The sequence below is a fragment of the Schistocerca nitens genome, chromosome 4 (genome assembly GCF_023898315.1).
Source record: "Schistocerca nitens isolate TAMUIC-IGC-003100 chromosome 4, iqSchNite1.1, whole genome shotgun sequence".
Classification (NCBI taxonomy): Eukaryota; Metazoa; Arthropoda; class Insecta; order Orthoptera; family Acrididae; genus Schistocerca; species Schistocerca nitens.
Genome location: NC_064617.1, coordinates 729,900,122 through 729,917,163, shown reverse-complemented (window position 1 = coordinate 729,917,163; position 17,042 = coordinate 729,900,122). Strand labels below are relative to the sequence as shown.

General features: G+C 45.7%; 1 pseudogene; it reads right to left on the bottom strand.

Annotated features, from left to right (window-relative positions):
- Positions 1 to 13,876: 13,876 nt before the first annotated feature.
- Positions 13,877 to 13,995, bottom strand: LOC126254235 (5S ribosomal RNA; annotated as a pseudogene).
- Positions 13,996 to 17,042: the final 3,047 nt, after the last annotated feature.

Sequence of the window (17,042 nt, the reverse complement as noted above, 5' to 3'; positions counted from 1 at the left end):
GGCAGCGCATCTTTCCGGCAAGCCCTCACCAATGAGCAGGACCTTGGATTTTGACACGTTGAGGCAGCTCCCCGACGCTTCGCCGTAAGTCGCCACCCATGTCAGTGCTGCTCGTACTTCATCTTCACTGCGCAGATATAGTACTATGTCGTCTGCGTAGGCTGTACAACAAAAACGGTGGCCTTGCACAGCCATGCCTTCCAAACGTTGGCGCATGCCCTGGAGCAGGGGCTCCAAGACGAAAGCATACAAAATCGTGGAAAGAGGGCAGCCTTGTCGTACAGATCGGGCGATGACCAGGGACGGTGTAAGGCGACCATTGTACATGATTTTAGAGGTTGCGCTACTCAACAGGCGCATAACTACTGTGACAATACCGCCAGGAAAACCCATATGCTGAAGAATTGTCCGTAAATAGAAGTGGTCAACATGGTCGAAAGCCTGAAGCCAAGGCGCCAGGGAGACGCTGATAATGCGCTAATGCTATCATGTCTCTGTAACGGTAAAGGCCCGTACGGATGTTGTTGTCGCCTCCTAGGGAAGTCTGGTCGCAGGGTGTGACGTAACGTGCGACCTTCTTGAGTCGCGATGCCAGTAGTCGTGTGAATATTTTCATGTTGCTGCTGAGCAAAGTAATTGGTCGACAGTCCTGGACCCTCGATAACCCGCGCGGTTTATGTACGGGGATAATAATGCCTTCTAGAAAGGCGCTCGGGATCACTGTCATCGGTGACATCAGCTCTTGTGCGATTGCCGTCCACGTGGAAGCCAACAAATAGTGAAAATTTTTATAAAATTCGATGGGTATACCGTCAGGTCCAGGAGATCTGTTATCGGAATCCGCCTTGATAGCATCTACCACTTCATCTGTGGTTACGTCGTCTTGGAGGTCATGCACTGCATCCTCCGGAAGAGTGTTCGTAGTAAGCTAAGCGACTTCTGTGATCAGTGCTGCAGAATGCGGTACGGCTGCGTATAGCCCGGCAAAATTAGCATGGAGAGTACGACCGATGCTTTGTTGGGTGTCGTGCCGGCGCCCTTCCACATCAGTGAGGACTTGGATCAGAGCTCGTCGTCGTCGTTGTCTTTCCTGAAGGAGGTGGTACATCGACGGACGTTCTTGAGGGATTCGATTAGAAGCTCGAGAACGGACTACAGTGCCTTCCAAGTTACGCCGCATGATCAAGGAGATCTGCGCCTTCGTGCGATGGACCATCGACTGCCGGGCTGGCGAGAAGGGCATCGTCATACAGTCACGTAGAATGGTGTAGTAGAAGTGCAGGGTATTGGTTTGCCACGCCTTTAATTCCTTCCCATAACTCATCAGAGTCTTCCTGAGGGTCGGCTTTGCACAGGAGTGCCACCATGATAAGGTGGAGTCATAGGCTTCTCGACGATGGTGGCAGCGTGCCCACGCTTCTTCGACCACACGGCGACAGTCTGAGGAGGTCAAGTGAGCGACATTGAGTTTCCACAGACCACGACTATGCCACACTTGCTGTAGGGCGAGAGTGACGTCAGAGTTACGCATCGTGGTCTGAAAAGGCCAAGGGCCAGACTTCCGCATGACGTGTGCCATCAGCAAGGGAGCGGGTAACGTAGATGTTATCTATGCGGCTTGACGAGTGAGAGGTGTAGAATGTATAGCCCGGTTGAATTCCGTGGAGCTTCTTCCATGTGTCAACAAGTCGTAGACGGTCGATGACCACTGAGAGAGATGCACAAGGGGAATGTCGCGGGAGTTGGTCCGCGGGCTCTTGTGTCGAGTTAAAATCCCCACCCTGTACCAAATCGTCCTGCGGACCGGTGAAGAGGGGTGTGACGCCTTCGGCAAAAAAGTTTGTCGGTCATGACGGCGGCCAGTGCCGGACGGAGCGTAGATATTAATAATACGCACGCCGAACAGTGTGAGGGCCATACCCCGCGCAGTGGGGAGGTAGATGACGTCCTCTGCAGGGAGTCCGTCGCGTAGCAGGATGGCGACGCCGCTACCGGTATCGGATGAGGGGGAAACATGGGCGTTGTATCCGGTGGGAACTAGGAAGTCAGCCACAAACACCTCTTGTAAGAGTGCTATATCCACATCCGCAGAGTAAATAGTGTCTCTGAACATGGCCAGTTTATGGGGGGCACGAATGGTGGCAAGCTTCATCGTGGCGATACGATATTGCTGTGTACGGCCATCCTCAGAATTTGCGGTAGAAGTAGTCGGCAGGTGGAGACCCGCCGGTGGTCCCGCAGTGGTGATAATTACTGGCGGGGCGCCATCCCCAGTATCGCCGAGGTGGACTCCTGTGCAGACACGCTGGCAGTCTGTTCCACTTCTTCTTCAACGACATCGGCCCAGGAAGCTGACGACGTGGACATGTGACGGTCACGTACTTCCGGAACGGGTGTTGTGGATTCCGCAACATGAGTGGCAGGGGGACCGCCGTCATCATTCGTTGACAACGGCGAGGACACGTCCCTGGCTGGGAGAGTAGGCGTCACAGGAGGGGCGCCTGTTGCTGCCACATCGCGTGACTGGACGCAATGTGGGAGATCACCGTCAGACATCAGGTCGACATCTCGCGGGGCCGTCCGAGAAAGGGCGTCATCGGAAGGCGTTCGTCGTCGTTTCCTGTGTTTGCGAGAAGACCACTGTTTTCTGATGTGGCTTCTGAGTCAGAATGTGGTCGCCCGTCGTCTGACGCCGAACCCGTCTGGACAAAGGCAGACGTCGGCACGACACCGAGGTCGACGTCCATGACCGAGCGTGGTGTGCTAACCAGCACACTGGACTCGCATTCGGGAGGACGACGGTTCAATCCCGTCTCCGGCCATCCTGATTTAGGTTTTCCGTGATTTCCCTAAAATCGCTACAGGCAAATGCCGGGATGGTTCCTTTAAAAAAGGGGCACGGCCGATTTCCTTTCCCATCCTTTCCTCACCCGAGCTTGCGCTCCGTCTCTAACGACCTCGTTGTCGACGGGACGTTAACCACTAATCTCCTCCTCCTCCTCCTCGACGTCCATGGTTCCAACAGGAACATCGGTTTCGGTCTGCAACCCGGACGGTCCTGAAGCGAGCACTGGAGGCGACGCCGTGCTTGTGTCCTCGGCGCGCTGTGCTGCGGCGGGTGGCGTTGACGATGCTGCTGGCGCAATCGAGATTGGTACGACGGGGTCCTGTGCAACCTTGGCGTAGGTGATGGGTAAGGACGTGACCGTCGAAGCCTGGGTCTCTTCACGTAACGGCGTCTGTATTAAACGGCGGTGTAGGCATTCGGAACGTACATGTCCCTCCTGGCCACATCCTGCGCACGTTCGTGGCTGTCCATCGTACATGACGATGGCCCTCACACCGCCAATCAGCAGGTACGATGGGACATGTTTCGTCAGCTCAATTTTTATTTGCCGGACGCCATTTAATTCGGGATAGGTCGTAAATGTTTGCCACTTCCCGCGACGTGACCCAAGACGGTGCCATATGGTTGGAAAGCGGCAATGACCACATCCTGAGGCACCTCGAACGGGAGCTCAAACACCCGCAATGTCCGGAGACCGAATCCAGCATGGGCGACTATCACAGCACCCATATGTCCATCAGAGTGTTTAAATTTCAGTCCGGTGGCATGACGGTGAATTATGTCATTGCAAATTTCCACCGTCGACATCTTGATGTAGACAACACTTCCAGTGATGGAAAAATGTATGCCGATTACGTCCTGGGGGTTCAAACGTAGATCCTCACGTATGAACTGTTCGACTTCGAAAGCTCTGGGTCGTGGATGTTCGGCCTGAAACGTTACTTTGATCGTTGCACGGCGGTACGAGTGCGCCATGGTGTACGTCAGTACTGGACTCGATAGACACAAACACCGCGACGCGGAAGTAAACACCGTCGAGAGCGGAGCGTCGGACGGCGCGCGGAGCAGCTCCGCACACTAGCACGGCTGCCAGCAGACTTGCTACTGGGGGCGGACACTCGACTAGTCAAACACTGCAATACCTTAAGTAATCGATCACGTGGTGCAGAACATCTTTGCAACCGGCTTGCGACTCAAAACTCGCGGAAGAATAAGTAATTTTAAAATTAACATTTTAATGAACAGTTTTCACACTTAACCTGCAACTCTCGCACTTTGCCAAGCAGAAGGAAGGAAAAAACCATTTTGCAATTAGATGGATGGACCTATGCATTCGGATCATCCATCCAACCATTCTATACGACTTCATCTCGTAGTACAGGCATGGAAAGTGATCGTGGCAGCGGCAGCGTTAAATTTATTGACGAGCAGAAAGTGAAAACAGCGACAGTGCTGATAGGAAAGATGACGAAAAGTGCATGTGAAATATTAAAAATGAGTGAATTGATGGTAAAAATTACGACAAGAAAGACACGATTCTGTGTGGAGCGAGGTTCAGTTATCTGCCGCGAACAAGAAGAAGCAAATAGTACAGAATACATAAATCTACGATGTGGGTAAACGTATTATTAGTGCTGTGTCTTCCAGAAGATACGAGACACAGCCTGCACGGGAAAGCGCCGAACTGTCTAAGACTCAGGCGCCACTTAGAATTCAGCTCCCAAATATTATAAGCGCACACACGGCTCCACTCGACAGTCAATTTGACAGTACTACAGGACAGAACCTCTGTTAGTGCATGAGCTCTCATCTACAGCCGCCGTGAAGAAGGACCAGACTGGACATTATACAATGTCCAGTCTGAATCATTGAGTCTAGGGCTATACCTATATTTAAAGACAGATCAAAGTGACCATTAATGTACAAGGGGCAATGAAAAATTTTCTGTTCGAAAGTCATACACTTCAGAATCGGTATGTTAATCAGGCAAAACCGCCTACAGCATTGAAGTAACCACGCCACCGACGCATGAGGTTGAAGATACCCATTTGGCAAAACACTGTGTCCTGCTGCGTGAAGAAGTCCGTAAGTGACTGTTGCACATCCTCGTCCGATAGGAATTGTCGACCCTTCAACGTATTTTTTGAGGGGACCGAGGGCGTGATGATCGTATGGGGAGAGATCAGGTTTATATGGAAGGTGCTACAGTGTCTCCCAATCGAACTGCCTGGCATGCCAAGTCGACCGGTAAGCCACTTCATAACAACAACTACTCGGATTGTGTTCTCTTCCTGTCACATTTATATGTAGAACACCAAGTACATTCGGTGAGTACATCAAAATCGGGCAACAATTTCTGCGAAATTATGAACGATGAAATACCTTTCATAAACCGAGGCTAGAAAGAAAACTGAGAAAAGCTGTTCTATCTATAGGATTTGGTTTAAAAAAGTATCAGAATGAACGACTCATCGTTTGTAAAAGAGACTCCGTGCACAATGTTGCTACCTTCTCACACACCTCCCCCTCCCCCGTGCGGTGCTGCCACCCTGACGTGGCCTTCGCTTTGCCGAATAATAAAGACCTTACCAGAGATGGGCAGTAGTGTTGTGTTTTCTCCCTGGGAACAGGGCGAGAGGGTAGTACTACCCAATCATGACATTACTGCACTTGGCCTCCCGTGGCTGCTGTGGGAAACAGATGGCGACAATGCAGTAAACAAGTACGGTGCTGAATAAGGAAACATATTTATTTATTATTTATTTATTTATTTATTGTTCCGTGGGACCAAATTAAGGAGAAGTCTCCATGGTTATGGAACGACTCAATACATGACATTATAACACGATATTAGAAGCAGATAAAATGAAATATAAAAAAAACATATTCAGGTGACAAGTCGTAAGTTTAAATAAAGAAAATCAACAATGCAACACTGGAATTTGCTTAACTTTTTAGCTCTTCCAGGAGCAGGAGCTGTGAATGATTTCAAGACAGTTGTGCATATACCGTCAAGTGGTTTAGCAAGTCCTTGTGAAGTATCATCATAAAAAGTCACGATAAACCATCCGAAGGGCCCTCACTCCGAATTTCAATAATATTGTGGTCGACTAATCGCATTATGCCCTCCAGTATTCTTCCAAGTGCAGCGTATTGTGTGACACTTTATTAAATCTCCATTTCACACAATAACGGAGACAGGACATCTTACGTTAGCTGCTCACAATGTTTGCTGGCGTCTCCGTTGAACTATCTTCCATTGTGACGTCGCTATCTTTCTCAGCTGTATCTGTTGATTCGTCATCTGCGGTTTCATTCGTGGACAATAATTTGCACTCTTCTCTCTAATTCGTACCAACTGATACTATGTTTTCAGTTTCCTCGTCCATCAAAATATATCTTCTTCAGTAGCCAACGCCATCTTTTTTACCCTGATACACCGCTTTACACCAGTTTTCTAATGTCACAGTAAAGTATCAGCCTTAATTTTTAGTTCCAGGGGCGAGGTACTTCAAATATTCTGAGGGAGTATTTGATTCCTGGCGATATGTAGATCAGTTCTTTTATATTTTGATCTGGATGATTGGGAGGCAGCTGGAGAGGAGCAAGTCCAGTTCCTTGCAAATTTTTGTCAATGGAATGAAGAGGGGAACGATGATACTCCTTAGCTAATGACAAATGTTGGGCTTTCCTTACATAAAGTATGTGATTATTGGCCAACCAGCAGCACTTTATATGGAGCTAGAGGAAGCTGTTTTATTATCCAGCTTGTTGTGATACGGAGTATATATTTCTAGAAGGTGTTCTTGGAATAAGCTACATCTATACATAGCTCTCTAAAATTTTTGCTGTCCATTTCCGAAAGATGGAATGCCATTTTTGCAGTTAATGTCGTCTCATTTTCACATGATCATAGTTCATTCTTTTCTGTGCCCTTATTGTGTTGAAGTCCAGTTTCTTGTGACAAAAAACGAAGTTTTCACAGTTTTGGTATTTCGTTTTCTTGTTTGTAAGAAGAGACAAACTATTAACACTTTTAGCCATATCGTCAATGGAATCTTTACCGTGTGCATTGTGAGTAAACGAGCATTTCGCTCTCATGTAAGTATATGGCAGAGAGTCAGCCTTCAGGAATTGTGAAACGAACCCTGTCATCCAAGACCATGTGCAACAAAAAGCACAGATTCGCCACGAGATGGGGAAATTCACAGGTGTTTATTGTGCTGAATGAGGCCTAAGCACAGTACTGTGCGAGTGAGACAGACGAGAACCTACGTCATAGGGAAACTCTGTAGAAGCTGTTTGTGGCCAGGGAGAAGTAGCATTGTTAAATATGGTGGACCTAAGATCGGCCATAAAGAGAAACATTTATGGAAACTATTTAATTCTGTAGTAATTGAGGGAATGAAGCCACAGTAATTTTAATCTACCATCCTTCTTAAATTTTCATGGTGATCCCAATAAAACTTGAATATTGATCGTATCTATAATAGTCTAGGATTTACCCTTAAAGTGAAGTTAACAAGTTTTGTAACAAAGACCTGTGTGCTAAAATCTGAACGCTTTGGTCGATCTTAACGATCGACATTTCATATAGAAGCGCATCATTAAAATGACAGATGTTGTAAATATCAACTCTGTAACTTTATTTGATTAAAAGATATAGTAAATTTGACCTGCCAGCTTAGCCGAGGGCGCTAATTTGTAGCTTCCTGGACTCGGGTAGGCGCGACAGCCCCAGATCAGATCTGCCTGGCAGATTACCGACGAAGGCCAATGTGCCAGCCAGTCTAGATGTCGTTTTTAGGCGGTTTTCCACATCCCACTAGGTGAATACTGGGCTGGTCCCCACATCCCACCTCATTTACATGACTCATAGACATCTGACCATGTTCACACTGTTCCATGGATTACAATAGATGCAGACAGCTGGGGTACACCAATTCTGTCCTGGGGGGGGGGGGGGGGGAGTATATGGGCTGGTGACAGGAAGGGCATCCGGCCACCCTTTAAATTAACCTTGCTACATCCGACCCAAGCCATCCCGACCCTGCAAAACTGTGGGACCCAGGCACAAGCAAAAGAAGAAGAAGAAGATAAGTAAATTTAAATTATCAGTATTTTCAGTTAAGCATCAGATCATTTCCTCCACACAAAAGACATTGAATGATGGCAGCATGACACCTGATTGAATCATTAGGCAATAGTATATTTTTTGTAGAGTTTAGTGCATAATAGTTACTTTTGTCCTTTATTTATCAGAAAGCACATTGGTGCAAGGCTACTGGCCGTGACAGTCAAATCTAAGAAGGAAATTATATTGGTTTTATGTTAAAGAATTTAACGTTTATTTTGTAATGGATATTATTGTTATTTTATTTAGAACGTGAAAGTGGTCAAGCTTTGATTATTTAAATATGTTAAAATGTAAAAATGGTCGGCGGGAAACGCGGCCGGGGACGGGCAGTGTGACAGTGCTGGTGGAGACGCAAAAGCCGACGGTCGGTCTTTAGGTAGCTAGAAAGTGAATCGACTTCGAAAATTTCCTGTTGTGTGGTATCGCGGGACTCAGTCTCTGAGTGGTGAGCAGCCGCACGCCTGGCATGAACTCTTAACTTTTCGCGTAGTTAACGAGGTGGAGTATTGGACTTGTATTTCGCGATGAGATTGTGAATGATCGAACTGTGTTAAATGGATATGCGCTCGAGTGTAACAGTAACTCTAAATACGACCACTTTCGGTATTAGTTTGCTTTTTGAATAAACATTATTCTTACCAAATAACAACTGTATGGCCTACATCATCCATGGGTCGTTAATTTAGCTCCAGACATTATTATTACTGTTATTATGTGTTATATTAACTTTGTCTATTTCATACAGTTTCGCAAACTCTCCATCAGCCAGACAATTTAATCAAAGGGTCACAAGTGTCTAATTTAAGGCGTGTAATGCGACACGTGCGGTTTAACCCCTAGACGAGTTTAAGCTAAGACATTTCGACGAAGAGGAACCGCACGTGAACCCGAAAATCTTTGGGATGTTAGCATATATGTAGTTACAAGGCTTCCATCTGTGATAAATATTTAGTGTATATATGACGTTAAAAAAGGTAGGAAGAACATGGACGCATAAATTTTGGTGTGATTATCTCTATGAATGGTACCTTGGGATATTCAGCTGTGTTCCATTAATGCATTAATGTATTGTTACTGAGTAATCCGTTTAACATTTTATTGACCTTGTTTGATTCACATGATCGATTTCTAAATTATACAAGTACCCAACTCAACTAAAATCAGGAGTGCTACAGTAAGGGAAAAACACCAAACGACTAGGATGGTGAAATGGTAATGACCTGACCTGATACCGAATTTAACTTAAATCAACAAACAGTGGTTAGAAAAGAACATGATGATGCCATTATCGAGGAGGCTGTCTATCGTAAGGTCACGTTCCTTTCTTATCATTTTTGACACGAATATGAAAATAGAATGAAGTCGTTTTTATGACTCCATAAGTGATTGGGGATCTAAATTAAGGGTCCGTTTCAGGGATTGAGCTCAGATGTGCGACACACGCAATGTATGTTCAAAAATGTTCAAATGTGTGTGAAATCTTATGGGACTTAACTGCTAAGGTTATCAGTCCCTAAGCTTACACACTACTTAACCTAAATTATCCTAAGGACAAACATACACACCCATGCCCGAGGGAGGAATCGAACGTTCGCCGGGACCAGCCGTAGAGTCTATGACCGCAGCGCCAGAGACCGCTCGGCTAATCCCGCGCGGCGCAAGGTATGTAGTAAGAGATAAAAGCGCGGGAGGGGGGGGGGGGGGGGTCCATGTGGCTAATCATACTGCAGTCGTTACTAATTGCTATTCGAAGTCAAACCCCTTGCGCTAAACATCGTTTTGTAAATTTCTAATGGTCCGCATTACACCCTCATTACATGGAAATCATTAAGAGCGCAACGACCCATTCACCGCTAACCGATCAGGTCTGCTTATCATGTCACTAGGGGAATACGGATAATGAAAAGGCCGCTAGCGCATCGCGAGATACACGGCGTGCAAAGCGTGATGTCTGTAAAGGGATAGGGCCCTTCTTTCTGCATTAAAGGCGCGAAGGGCATTCGTCACGACGATCTGCTGATGCATATATCAGTGTTGACTAGGAGCACGTTGAATATAACTTGTACGAAAGAATTTCTTGTGGTAGCCGGGTACATTCTGTTCCTACCACGATTTTCACCGCGTTTCAAAAAGAATCATCGATTTCAGAAGACTACATCTTCTGTATGAATGAAGATAGACACTGGGAGTGCATTTTGACCTACCAGTGAGCCTACAAAGTTTTTATTTTCAAAAGAATCATCTTCGTCTACATATACAGGGTGAGTCACCTAACATTACCGCTGGATGTATTTCGTAAACCACATCAAATACTGACGAATCGATTCCACAGACCGAACGTGAGGAGAGGGGCTAGTGCAATCAGTTAATACAAACCATAAAAAAAATGCACGGAAGTATGTTTTTTAACACAAACCTACGTTTTTTTAAATGGAACCCCGTTAGTTTTGTTAGCACATCTGAACATATAAACAAATACGTAATCAGTGCCGTTTGTTGCATTGTAAAATGTTAATTACATCCGGAGATATTGTAACCTAAAGTTGACGCTTGAGTACCACTCCTCCGCTGTTCGATCGTGTGTATCGGAGAGCACCGAATTACGTGGGGATCCAAAGGGAACGGGGATGGACCTTAGGTACAGAAGAGACTGGAACAGCCCATTACGTCCACATGCTAACACCTTTTTATTGGTCTGTTTCACTGACGCACATGTACATTACCATGAGGGGTGAGGTCCACGTACACACGTGGTTTCCGTTTTCAATTACGGAGTGGAATAGAGTGTGTCCCGACATGTCAGGCCAATAGATGTTCAATGTGGTGGCATCATTTGCTGCACACAACTGCAATCTCTGGCGTAATGAATGTCGTACATGCCGCAGTACATCTGGTGTAATGTCGCCGCAGGCTGCCACAATACGTTGTTTCATATCCTCTGGGGTTGTAGCCACATCACGGTACACATTCTCCTTTAACGTACCCCATAGAAAGAAGCCCAGAGGTGTAAGATCAGGAGAACGGGCTGGCCAATTCATGCCTCCTCCACGTCCTATGAAACGCCCGTCGAACATCCTGTCAAGGGTCAGCCTAGTGTTAATTGTGGAATGTGCAGGTGCACCATCATGCTGATACCACATACGTCGACGCGTTTCCAGTGGGACATTTTCGAGCAACGTTGGCAGATCATTCTGTAGAAACGCGATGTATGTTGCGGCTGTTTGGGCCCCTGCAATGAAGTGAGGACCAATGAGGTGGTCGCCAATGATTCCGCACCATACATTTACAGTCCACGGTCGCTGTCGCTCTACCTGTCTGAACCAGCGAGGATTGTTCACGAACCAGTAATGCATGATCCGTAGATTCACTGCCCCGTGGTTTGTGAAACCCGCTTCATCGGTAAACAGGTACAACTGCAACGCATTCTCTGTTAATGCCCATTGACAGAATTGCACTCGATGATTAAAGTCATCACCATGTAATTGCTAATATAGCGACACATGAAACGGGTGAAAGCGGTGACGATGCAGTATACGCATGACACTACTTTGACTCAGTCCACCGGGTCTCGCAATGTCCCGTGTACTCATGTGTGGGTTCATCGCAACAGCAGCTAACACACCAACTGCACCCGCTTCTCCTGCGACGGGCCTGTTACGGACCCGTTTGCGTGCTACGACCATACCTGCTGCATACAGTTGGCGGTAGATGTTTTGCAATGTGCGGCACGTTGGATGCTCTCTGTCAGGGTACCGTTCTGCATACGCCCTGCAGGCTTCAGCTGCATTTCGTCGACACTCGCCATAGATGAGTATCATCTCCGCCTTTTCAGAGTTCGAATACACCATGGTCACAGTTCCTACAACACTACACTATCACAGACGTCTGGTAACACGGTGTACTACAGTTGGTCTGCGTGCGGAGACGAATGCAGAATAACAATAGCAGCAAGCGCTACATGCGGACACTGCGACAGCTAGACCAAACCACAACAGTGCACTACAGCCACACTCGTAAACACGGTCGTCATCGTAAACATGTCCCTGCAGATGCTGCTCGCCGACCGTGGCCCGTGTTTGTTACAACACGCAACTGAACGTCGGAGGTTTCAAGCGTCAGCTTTAGGTTACAATATCTCCCGGATGTAATTAACATTTTACAATGCAACAAACGGCACTGATTACGTATTTGTTTATATGTTCAGATGTGCTAACAAAAATAACGGGGTTCCATTTAAAAAAAAAACGTAGGTTTGTGTTAAAAAACATACTTCCGTGTATTTTTGTATGGTTTGTATTAAACAATTACACTAGCCCCTCTCCTCACGTTCGGTCTGTGGAATCGGTTCGTCAGTATTTGATGTGGTTTACGAAATATATCCAGCGGTAACGTTAGGTGACTCACCCTGTATACTCCACCGCCGATTTCCTTTACAGATGCACTTACCACACATACCGTGCGCAGAACATTTCAACATATTCTATGCGATAATTTGTGCAAGGATTGAGTGTAGCATTGTAAGTACTTATTGTAAACTCTTCTCTTTTGACAGTGCATGGCTACAATAGAATAGTAATTATGCATTTTAGTTCATGATATATTTACATATTCACGAAAATCATTACATTAATTCGTAAAGTAAAATATAGTCAAGTTTTTAACCTGATATTCTTCACCTTTGAAGAGAGATGAGGAATTGTCATTAAACGTAAAGTAATTTAATCAAAAATGTGCAAACCGTAAACCTATTTAATTGTGAAACGCTACCAGGAAAATAACTTCTAAGAAACAATTTGAGACCTGTAACAGACTTCGAATTTCGAGAGTAGGGAATATTAGAAACCGATGGCCTGAAGTAATTGTAGCACATGTAAGGTGAGACTATCAGAATTAATTAAGTGAATTAACTGCCCACTCTGATACCGCTTCCCTATTAGGAGACGGGAGTAATAGCTGCAGATCTTCTAGCAGAATTCTACTTTACTACAGGTGTTTCTGTTTATGAATAATTAATAGGGGAGACATGGGTAGGCTACAAAGAAGTAAAAGACAAGGAAGGAAGATTAATGTTTAACGTCCTGACGACATCGAGATGATTAGAGACTGAGCACAAGCCCGGATTATTTCAAGGATGGGGAAAGAAATCGGCCGTGGTCTTTCAACGGAATCATTCCGACATTTGGTTAGAGCAAATTAGGAAAAGCACAGAAAACCTAAATCAGGGTGGTCGGACGCGGAGTTGAACTATCGTCATCCCGAATGCGATCCCAGTGTGCTAGCCACTGCACCACCTCGCTTGGTAAGTAACATAAAACCAGCAAATTAATAGAATAAACATATATTGACCATTAAGAGACAAGATGAAATGCGAGGTAGCCCCGTTACAGTAAGAAATGATGTCAATGCATGGATTACTCGTCGGTAAGCCGGTCTTCCATAGAAAATACAAATACGAGTAACGCAAACAAATACCGTCCGAACAGAGCTTGGAGGCCCAACGGCACCGACCGGCCGCCGTGTCATCCTCAGACCTTAGGCATCACCAGATGTGGATATGGAAGGGCCTGGTCCGCAGCTCGTGGTCGTGCGGTAGCGTTCTCGCTTCCCACGCACGGGCTCCCGGGTTCGATTCCCGGCGGGGTCAGGGATTTTCTCTGCCTCGTGATGACTGGGTGTTGTGTGCTGTCCTTAGGTTAGTTAGGTTTAAGTAGTTCTAAGTTCTAGGGGACTGATGACCATAGATGTCGAGTCCCATAGTGCTCAGAGCCACGGAAGGGCCTGTGGTCAGCACGCCGCTCTCCCGGCCACTGTCAGTTTCTCCGTGACTGGAACCGCTACTTCTCAATCAAGTAGCTTCTCAATTGACCTCACAAGGGCTGAGGCGCCCCGCTTGCCAGCACCACTCGGCAGACCCAGACGGTGACCCAGCCAAGTTCTAGCCAAGCGCGACAGCGCTTAACTTCGGTGATCCGACGGGAACCGGTGTTACCACTGCGCCAAGGCTGTTGGAATGACTAACAGAGGAAAAAAGAGCTGAACAAGCAGTCCCTAGAGAGTCTGTGTAGTGAAACATGATACATTACCAAAAGTAACGTCCAGGACATATCGTGGTTGACCGTGAGGAATGCTAAGGTGACCATACCTTCCAGACCAAAATTCGGGACACATTACAAATTTTAACACTGCAAAAAAAAAATCTTAGTTAAACGTAGTAATTACAAAGTATCATTTCAATTGGTTACAAAAAGTACATTAATTTATACTTCATTTGTATATGAGAGCGTTCACCTAGGGGAGAGTATACCTACAGGGTGTTTCAAAAATGACCGGTATATTTGAAACGGCAATAAAAACTAAACGAGCAGCGATAGAAATACACCGTTTGTTGCAATATGCTTGGGACAACAGTACATTTTCAGGCGGACAAACTTTCGAAATTACAGTAGTTACAATTTTCAACAACAGATGGCGCTGCGGTCTGGGAAACTCTATAGTACGATATTTTCCACATATCCACCATGCGTAGCAATAATATGGCGTAGTCTCTGAATGAAATTACCCGAAACCTTTGACAACGTGTCTGGCGGAATGGCTTCACATGCAGATGAGATGTACTGCTTCAGCTGTTCAATTGTTTCTGGATTCTGGCGGTACACCTGGTCTTTCAAGTGTCCCCACAGAAAGAAGTCACTGGGGTTCATGTCTGGCGAATAGGGAGGCAAATCCACGCCGCCTCCCGTATGTTTCGGATAGCCCAAAGCAATCACACGATCATCGAAATATTCATTCAGGAAATTAAAGACGTCGGCCGTGCGATGTGGCCGGGCACCATCTTGCATAAACCACGAGGTGTTCGCAGTGTCGTCTAAGGCAGTTTGTACCGCCACAAATTCACGAAGAATGTCCAGATAGCGTGATGCAGTAATCGTTTCGGATCTGAAAAATGGGCCAATGATTCCTTTGGAAGAAATGGCGGCCCAGACCAGTACTTTTTGAGGATGCAGGGACGATGGGACTGCAACATGGGGCTTTTCGGTTCCCCATATGCGCCAGTTCTGTTTATTGACGAAGCCGTCCAGGTAAAAATAAGCTTCGTCAGTAAACCAAATGCTGCCCACATGCATATCGCTGTCATCAATCCTGTGCACTATATCGTTAGCGAATGTCTCTCGTGCAGCAATGGTAGCGGCGCTGAGGGGTTGCCGCGTTTGAATTTTGTATGGATAGAGGTGTAAACTCTGGTGCATGAGACGATACGTGGACGTTGGCGTCATTTGGACCGCAGCTGCAACACGGCGAACGGAAACCCGAGGCCGCTGTTGGATCACCTGCTGCACTAGCTGCGCGTTGCCCTCTGTGGTTGCCGTACGCGGTCGCCCTACCTTTCCAGCACGTTCATCCGTCACGTTCCCAGTCCGTTGAAATTTTTCAAACAGATCCTTTATTGTATCGCTTTTCGGTCCTTTGGTTACATTAAACCTCCGTTGAAAACGTCGTCTTGTTGCAACAACACTGTGTTCTAGGCGGTGGAATTCCAACACCAGAAAAATCCTCTGTTCTAAGGAATAAACCATGTTGTCTACAGCACACTTGCACGTTGTGAACAGCACACGCTTACAGCAGAAAGACGACGTACAGAATGGCGCACCCACAGACTGCGTTGTCTTCTATATCTTTCACATCACTTGCAGCGCCATCTGTTGTTGAAAATTGTAACTACTGTAATTTCGAAAGTTTGTCCGCCTGAAAATGTACTGTTGTCCCAAGCATATTGCAACAAACGGAGTATTTCTATCGCTGCTCGTTTAGTTTTTATTGCCGTTTCAAATATACCGGTCATTTTTGAAACACCCTGTAGGAACATATGATATTTCCTGGTCGGTGTTTAAATCTAGCTACTGATCTTAGAATCACATGAAGGCACACGCACAAGAGACTGCTATAAGCAGTTACCGGCATTTTATACCGTTTTGTTGTTGTGAGGCATGAGGTTGTATTTTATGCAGCGTTTGTAAATGTAAAATGTTCTCGATATTTAAGTGCTCCATAATAGGTTACAGCTATTCGGAGGATAAAGTTAATTCTTCAGCTACAGAGTTTTATGGTAAGCAAAATTCAGTAATTTTTAAAACTAATTACATAACGTGTTGACGGTTTAGTCATACTTTGTCCGTGCTACACTGTTCTGTACCTTGAAGCGAAAGGTCTTCTGCATCGAACACGTGATATTTGCAAACAACCTGAGTTGCTTCAACGTGTTAACAACTTCCCTATACTGAAAATGGAAATTTTTGTTTGTTTTCAATAGTTTCTACTTCAAAGCATTATTAACTTTTAACTGATCTTTGATAGTGCTTTGATTTCACTTACTGATTATTTGTGTAGGAGAGCAATAATTTGACATATAGATTATTAAATGCCGTATATACAAGAATGTTGTACCGTCGAACATTTTTTACATTTGGAAAAATATTATTTATCCTGAGAATTTTTGTAACTTCAAAAAAAGACTGCAGTAGACAAAAAATGAAAGATATGAATTCAAAATGGAATAAGAAAGTATATTAAAGTTCTATTACAGGATTATCTAAAGGCGAAGAACAGAATAATGTTCCAATATACAACACACAGGACAGGAAGTGAGGTTATTGATGAAGAAAAACAAATAAACTGAACTGTTACAATGCAACATAACACTACGTAGCACACAATATAGTCTAATACAATTTCCCGCTTGTAGATGACATATGGTGGTAGAATCGAGCTACGTGCCTTGGACGGAACAGTGTAAGTTGGTACTCTTTGTGTAGAATCTCTTTGTCAAACAGTTTCGACAGTTTAACTAAAATTGAAAAAATTCGGGACAGTGCTACAAAAATCGTGACTGCCCGAAAGAAACGGGACACAAAGGGCGACAATTGCGACCTTTCTTACCCCGTCATAGTCGGTGAATGCGGTGTGCGTGCAGGTGGCAGCTCAAGAAGCGTCCTCGCGTAATTACGGCGGGTGAAGTAGGTGCTTTCATACTTTCGCGGCGCGACCGAAATTACGCTGATG